Raw genomic sequence first — 8,755 nt, 5'->3', positions numbered from 1 at the left:
CTTTGGAAGTGTCTTTAGCATTCTGATTTTTACCAACAGTCATTTGAAAGCAGTCTAGCCTTTTTCTATCAAGCAGCTTATAATTCTTCCAGCATCTAGTTATTACCCAGTTCCAAAGCTGTTTCTACATTTTGGTATTTGCTTCAGCAGGACTCCACATTCCTGGTACCAAAATCTGTTTTGGATTTCTTCATTGCTCAAGCAAATACCATGCATTGGGTTGGTTTCAACAATTGGACTTTGTTGGCTCTTAGCATTGAGGCTAGGGAAAAGTCCCAATCAAGGTGCCATCAAAGCACCCCCTCTGCTCTGTGGAGAGATCCAAGAATTTACATCTTGCTGATTTGTGAAACAATGCCCTGTATATTTCTTTTATTTTTAAACATTGCTAAAATACTGAGTTTATATCATACATATATTTTGTGTCCCCACCATTTCCATTTGACTGACCACTACTACTACCATGTCCTATTATAACCCTCCATACATACTTAAAACCAAGAAAAGGGTGCAGTTCCATATTTAAAAACTAAGTAGGCATTTTGGATAACACATTCTTGGAAAGTAATCTGGACATTTATCAGACACATTAGGGAAAGTGCTCACTCTGCATCATAGAAAGGACAGCCAGATATCAACTGTTTCAGAAATGAAATAAGAGAAAATTTTAACCAACTGTTTAAGCTATTTTCTGAAAGAGACTTCCTCTACTGCCAGTGATCTTGATAGCTTCCTGGTCAGTCATCCAGAAGCAGTTCTTCATGTAATTGATGAATTTGACTTCCACTTTGGTAAGAGAAACACTTTTCCTATCCTTGCTTGTATTTTTGCTTTAATATCTTCTACAGAACTAGATCCGTTCAGTGATTTAGAAACTTTTTCCTGGTTTTGAAGGATTCTTGACCTTTTTAAAAAAATTTTTAAATTTTTTATTATTTATTTACCTTCCTTTCCCTGTCACCCCCCCCCCCCACTCAGTTGTCTGCTCTCTGTGTCCATTTGCTGTGTCCTTTTGATTTTGATATTGATTGTTTTGATTCTTTTCCATTGTGGTTTGGCTTTTGTGCATTTTTGGCTGGGGTTTCTTTGATAGATTTTTTTCACTGAAGATGTCCTTCTGTTTCCTCCTCATCAAAATCATCATCATCATGTTAATCATCATCTTCATCTTCATCATCATTGTCATCATCTTTATCAGCAAGTTTTACCTATTTTTGTGGAACCTTACTACCACTTCCAGAGGCAGATTGCTTTCAAGGTATGCTTAAGAGTTTCACATCCTCCTCTTCATCTTCTTTCTCTGCATCTTCCTCCACAGCTACTAAGTGCTGTCCACTAATATGCACTGGCCTGGAACCACGCTTCAAACAAAAGACAACAGATTTTATTTTCATGCCTCCAAGGGAAACCATCGGTTGTACAGAAATGTTACTTTAATTGGACTGCCTTCATAATTCATTGTCTCTGCTTCAACAACATGCAATTCATCCTTTGTACCAGCCCCTAAACTGACCTCTCTTAAAGACAACTGGTGCTCATTTTCATCATTATCCATCCTAAAGTGATGATCTTGGTCAGCCTTTAGTTTCCAAACCAAAAAAAATAGTTCTGGGGCCTCAGGGAGCTCATGTCCATGTCCATCAAATCTTCCATGGGGTGCTAGCATGCACTTAGGTGGGAGAGAAGTCAGATGGAGATAGTCAACCGCTGTTCCAGAGTTGGGAGGTCCATCCTATAGGATGGAATCACACCAGGGATATAAGTGTTGTTAGGTCTAGTTGATCCTCTATCTGGTTGTTCTATCTGTTGATGTGAGTGGGTACTATTATTGTAGATACATCCATTTCTCCCTTCAGTTTTGCAAGGGTTTGCCTCAGGTGTCTTGTAGCACCTTTGTTAAGTGCACAGATATTTATGTTTACTATTTCTTCCTGGTGGATTATTCCTTTTGGTAATTGGTAATGACCTTCAGCATATTTTATAACGTTTGCATTTAAAGTGTGTTTTGTCTAATATTAGTACAGCTACCCCTGCTCTTTTTGGCTTTCTGCTTTCATGAAGTATCTTTTCCCAACCTTTCACTTTCATCTTATTTGAATCCTTGGGTCTAAGATGAGTCTCTTCTAGATAGCATTTGGATGGATTATTTTTTTAATCCATGCTATCAGGCAGTATTCTTTTGATTGGGAAGTTTAATCCACTAACATTTAATATTATTTCTTTAAAGGCATCACTTACCTTGACCATTTTGTCCTTTGACTTTCATATGTCATATCTTATTTTAATAATTTTACTCTTTTGATTTCCTTTTCTGATAGTCTTCATTTCTACACTCTCCACCAAGCCTCTATCTCATGTCTTTTTCTTTCAGCCAGCAGAACTCCCTTTATTATTTCTTTTAGAGCCATCCTCTTGTTTAATAACTCTTTTAGTTTCTTTTTATCTGGGAATATTTTAAACTCACCCTCATTATAGCAATACAATTTGGCTGAATAAAGAATTCTTGGCTGGCAGTTTTTCAGCATCTTAAATACATTGCACCACTGTCTTTTTGCCTCCATGGTTTCTGATGACAAATCTGGACTAAGTCTTTTTGAATCTCCCTTGTATTTGATGGATCATTTTCTCTTGCTTTCAGAATTCTCTATTTATCTCTTGCATTTTTATATACTTAATATATGAATCTCTAAGTAGATCTGTTTTGAGTACATTGTGCCTCTTGGATACATATATTTATATCTCATAAGACTTGGGAAATGATTATTCATTATGACCTCAAATATTCTTTCTTTCCCTTTTCCCTACTCTTCTCTTTCTGAAATTCACATGACACATACATTGGTGCACTTCGTGCTATCATTCAATTCCCTGAGCCCCCGCTCAAATTTTTTTGCCATCATATTCTCTCTGTTCTTCTGTTCTTTTCAATTTCAGCTATTCTGTCTTCCAATTCATTTATTCTTTCTTCTGGCATTTAAAACACATTGCTGCATGCCTCTAATGTATTTTTAGTCTCCATTGTGCCTTTCATTCCCATAAACACACTTATGTTTTTATTCAAGCTTTCAAATTCTTTGAGCATACCCAGTGTCTTTTTTTTCCTTTTTTCCTTTTTTATTTTCTTTTAAATATTACATTAAAAAATATGAGGACAAATGAGTTTATATAGCTATGAGACTCCAAAAAAGAGTTGGGAGGTCATCAGAGGGGTGATGCTTATGCACCCCTCAGCAGGGTACCAGAGACAGCCAAGGTAGATGGAAACCCAGGTGCTGGTTCTCCTGAGGGCTGCAGAGACCCACAGGTCCTATGGTTATGGCAGATGGCCCAGTGTCTTCTTAATGTCATTTATCTCTTTACCCACATTTTCCTTCAGCTCCTTGAATTGATTTAGATTGGTTTGAACATCATTTATTAGTTGTTTCAAGTCTAGGGTGTAATCTGGTGTTTTGATTCATTCCTTTGACTGGGCCAAATTTTCCCGTTTCTTAGTATGGCTCATAGTTCTTTGCTGATGTCTAGGCATCTAATTATGATGGAGAGTTTACTCTGATGTCCAGTTTCTTTATCTTGCCTAGGATATAATTGTTGTTTCCAGTCTTTGTGTGATGGCTCCTCTTTGACTCTTGATTCAACTTATTGTAGCACCTCAAAGGGCTTTGTAAAAGAGTGAAAAGGCAGCCAAATCAATGTAAGGAAATATTTGGAAATCATATATCTGATAAGGATTTAATATGCCTGATACATAGGGAGGTTCTACTACTCAACAATAAAAAGACAAATGACCTGATTTTAAAAATGGGCAAAATAATTGAATATGCATTTGTATAAAGAAGAAACACAAGTGGCAAAAAAGTGTTCAACATCACTGGCAATTAGGGAAAATCAAATCCAAACAACAATGAGATATTACTTCACACCTATTAGAATGACCACTATTAACAAGACAGAAAACTATAAGTGTTGGAAAGAACGTGCAGAGGTAGGAATGCTTATTCATTGTTGGTGGGAATGTAGAATGGTACAGTCACTACGGAGGACTGTTTGACAGTTCCCAAGGAAGTTGCATATACATTTGCCATATGACCAAGCAATACAACTACTAGGTATATAAATGGAAGATGACAGCAGTGACAAAAACAGACTTCTGCAAACTGATGTTCAGAGCAGCCTTATTCATATTGCCAAAATAATGAAGAAACACAGGTGTCCAAAAACTGATAAATGAATAAACAAACTATGGTGCATACATATGGTGGAATATTATACAGCTGTTAAGAATAAATGAAGTCATAAATCATAGGACAACATGATGAACCTGGAGAAAATTAAGTTGAGTGAAGCAAGCCAGACACAGAAGGACAAATATTGTATGATTGTGCTATTATGAGCTAAATATATTGTATGAACTCATGGATTTAATAATAGAATATAGATCACTAGAAAATAGAATGAGGTTAGAGAATGGAAAGCTGAGGTTTAGTCTGGGCAGAATTAGTAAAAACATTGTTTATAAATCTTTGGAAATGAATAGAAATGGTAAAAGCATGTCTTCCTGTTTGAAACTATAGTGCTAATCTATGGGTACGATAGTAGTTGAAAAGGAAAGTCCTAGGGAATATATATGGCCAGAAGGAAAGCTAACTAATGTAACATGGTAATGAATATCATAGTGAAGCAAGATCATGTGAAATATGAGTATGTGTAATTTTGCATATACTAAACTATTTTTTTAAACTGAATACAGGTATGTTAATGTTAAAATATTTAACTATCATGCAAAAATAGAAACAAACTATGGGCAGTAGTCTACAGTAATACATGAATAATCTTTCACTAATTATAAAAACATGAACTGTACTAAGTGAAAGAAACTAGAGAAAGGTACAACATATTGTTTGACTCCATCAAAATGAAATATATATACAAATAGAGAGACAGAAACAGAATACCAACTATGGTTGGCAGATAAAGGATAGATTGAGAAGTGTTTATTAAGGGGTGGAGTTTTTTGTTTATTTGCCTGTTTATTATTTTATTATTGGAATAATGCTTTAATAAGAAATGAAGTGATAAATGCACAACTATGTGATGATACCAAATACCACTGATTGTACACTTTGAATGCATTTTATGATTTATGAATATGTATCAATAAAAATGATTTCAAAAGAACTGTGAAGAATTAAAAGGTGCCTGCAACCTGCACAAAATAGCCCTCTGAAAATAAGTGCGCAAGTAGAATATACAATGTTTCCTCTTGATAACTGAGTTTCAGCCCCAGATAAAATGGCATAATCCAAAAATGTAAAGAGTTAAAGTTTAAAATAATAAGAAGAAAGAGCTAAAGATTAAGAGTTTCCATGCTTTGAGGAAGAACTAAAGGCATCAGAAATGGAAATCTCCTAATTTTTTGAGTTAGTGCTCTGGTTGGTTGGCATTAGATCTTTGACCAGAGTATTTGAGAAAAATATAACACCAAGGAAAGAACACATAAGTAGCTGAATGTTGGAAGAAGGCATACTTATGCTGGTTCTGCCAAGGCAAAGGAAGCACAACATTTTTTTGACACAGGGAAACAAACCCTAGTTATCAACCAACTGATTATTTTTTATTATTTATTATATAACTTGTTCAATAAACTTAACTGGGGTTATGACCTATAAATAGAAATGTGCATAAATCATAAGTCTACTGATCCAGGAATTTCCACAAAGAGAAGAGCCCCCGTGAAATCACTCCCCAATCAACAATGAGAACATGGTCAGCACCCCAAGACTCTCCCAATCACGAGGCCCCTGTGTCTCCCCAGAGGAAACTGGGATAAAGACTTAGTAGAGTTTTGTCTCTTTTGAATTTGACACAAATAGAAACATAGTGTATGAGAAAAAACCCTGGCCAGGGACCCACTTATGTGGTGCAGACCAGTTCCCAAGGGCTTGGAGTAGAGGACTGGGAAGACACCAAGAACCCTCTAATTTTTTCCTGGTATGCGCTTTCCTGGCCTGACAGCAGATGGTGATCTTTGACAAGCAAACCTCTCTGCTCAAACAAACTCTGCTCAAGCCCAGTGGAGAATGCATTCAATGAAACCAATGTCTGTGAAAGCTCCCCTCTGAGTGGGCCAAGCCTCACAGTACCAATACACTGATTACTTCTCAGCTGCCCCCTCAGCTTTCCCAGGAAACAAATCTCCTCCTTCTGTATCAACAGCAGCCAGTCCTGGTCAATAAGGAGGGGCTTTGAGAAGTTAGGCTATCTCTAGCTCTCCACCAGCACCCAGGTGGGAACAGTGGCACAGCCGTGCCCAGTCTGGACAGGTGGAAAGTGTGGCACCCAGAAGATCAGATTTGTCAGCCAGAAGCATGACTAACCCCTATTTGGATGACCAGCTCTCACATGTATGAAGCTTTTCATTGATGTCATGGTGGGTGTGTTCTTGTAGACATGCTGCATGGATATCATCTCTTGTTTATCAAGGCCTACTTCCTTGCCTGAAATAATGACAAAAATTAAATTGATAAAGGGTGATGGACTAACAGGCAGAGCTGAACTCTCTCACAAAAACAATGGAGAAATAGTCAAAAGCTGGCTGAGGGACCTGCTTTGGGGAATCAGCAGACCAAGACAGTGCTACACAAGTGCATCATCAAGGAGGGTGAGGGACAGAGATGAAGAAGCTGAAAAGACAAACATGAGACACCAAGCCCTGTGGTGGCCAGGAAGGGCTCCTACCCCCATGCACAAGATATTGAGCTTTGTTAAAACCCCTAGCTCACTACAGCCAGCTGAGAGGGAACACATCTTCCTCCCTGTCAGCTGTTTCAAGGAAAAAGGGAGGGGAGGTGGGGTGCTTTTCTTCAGTGAATTCTGCCTGCAGAGCCTGCTTTGAATCTCCAATCTGGAATTCAACACAGGAACATAGGCAAGTTGAGACTGACACTGGAAAGGTGTGAGGACTAGCGCCATCTCTTGGCCGGTCTGGAGATTGCATGGATAAACACTGTTCACACAGTCTGTATCCAACCCCTAGGAAAGAATCTTTGCCCCACTAGTGAGTCTTTGGCCTGATTTTGAAAACTTAAGCTGGGTAATTTTAAAGACTGTGTATAAGTTGAACCAAATGTCTAAGAAGTGTTGTAAAAAAAAAAAACCCCATAAAAACAATAGGCAAGGCAGAGAAATCGGCCATTGGAATAAATTCACCAACATATTCAGATGCCTAGACATCAGCTAAAACATTACAAGCCATGCTAGGAACCAGGAGGAGATGGCCCAGCCAAAAGGACAAGCCAGTTATCCTGAAGACATACAGGATTTAAGACAATAAATCAGTCATAATCACACAATTCTTCTAAATCAATTCAAAGAATTTAAGGAAAATATGACTAAAGAAATAAAGAATATTAAGAAGACTCTGGAGGAGTGGAGGTGGCTCAAGTGATTTGGTGCCTCTCTGCCATATGGGAGGTCTCAGGTTCAGATCCCTAAAAAAAAAGATGAAGAGACACAGAGAGCACACAATGAGCAGACATTAAGTGCAAACGAAAAGGGGAGAGGGAGAAATAAAATCTTTAAAAAAAAAAAAAGACACTGGGAAAGCATAAAGAATAATTTCAAAGCCTGCAAAGAAAATTAACAGACCTTATGGGAATGAAAGACATGATAGATATAGATTAAAAATACATTACAGCCATATAAAAGCAGATTTGAATTGCTTGAAGACAGATTTCATGATTTTAAAGACAGAACATCTGTACTGGAAAACATAGGAGAACAGAAAGAGAACTGAGTCAAAAAAGGAAAAAAAAAAAAATTGAACAGAGTCTCAGGGAATTGAACGACAACAGGAAACGCTCAAACATTTGTTATTATTGGAGTCCCAGAAGGAGAAGTGACTGGAAAAGGGGCAGAAAGAATATCTGAAGAAATAATGTCCAAAAACTTGCCAAGCCCTATGAAGGACATAAATATCATTATCCAAGAAGGACAACACATCCCAAGGGGAATAAATCTGAAGAGACCTACCCCGAGACACCCACTATTCAGAAAGACAACTATCAAAGCTAAAGAGAGGATTCTGAAAGCAGCAAGAGAAAAGCAAAGCATCCCATACAAGGGAAACTTGAGAAGATTAAGAGCGGACCTCTCATCAGAAACCAGGGAGGCGAGAAGAAAGGAGTACGATGTATTAAGGTACTGAAGGAGAAAAACTGCCAGCCAAGAACACTGTATCCAGCAAAGCTGTCCTTCAAAAATGACGGTTGGTTCTAAGTCTTCAAAGACAAAAAAAAACCTCATAGAATATGTTACCAAAGACCAGATTTTCAAAAGATACTAACCGGGGTGCTGCAACCTGAAAGGTAAAAAATAAAAGGGCCAGAGATTTGCAGAAGTGTTTATAAATGAAGATTATTAGGAAGGCTAAACTAAAGTATGAGAAGACAGACAATAGAACGATATGACAGCAGAGAGACAAAGGACAAGGTGGACGCAGCAAGTCACATGCCTGTACAGGAATAACACTGAACGTTAATGATTGAACTCTCCTAGCAAGACATAGACTGATAGAAGGGATTAAAAAAACACTTGAACTCTGCATATGTTGTCTACAAGAGACCCAGCTCAAGTGTAAGGACACCACCAGGTTAAAAGCGAAAGGTTGGAAGAAGGTAATTTCATGCAAATAGTAACCAAAGAAGAGCTTCAGTAGACCAGAGCAACGCAATTTAAGAATCTTACAGAATGAGAAACA

The 8,755-nt window shown here is 37.7% G+C and overlaps 1 pseudogene; it reads right to left on the bottom strand.

Annotated features, from left to right (window-relative positions):
- Positions 1–684: 684 nt before the first annotated feature.
- LOC101439328 (nucleophosmin-like) lies at positions 685–1,653 on the bottom strand (annotated as a pseudogene).
- Positions 1,654–8,755: the final 7,102 nt, after the last annotated feature.

The sequence above is a fragment of the Dasypus novemcinctus genome, chromosome 21 (genome assembly GCF_030445035.2).
Source record: "Dasypus novemcinctus isolate mDasNov1 chromosome 21, mDasNov1.1.hap2, whole genome shotgun sequence".
Classification (NCBI taxonomy): domain Eukaryota; kingdom Metazoa; phylum Chordata; class Mammalia; order Cingulata; family Dasypodidae; genus Dasypus; species Dasypus novemcinctus.
Note: the sequence above shows the minus strand (reverse complement) of the source record. Positions and strands in the feature narration are given on the sequence as shown.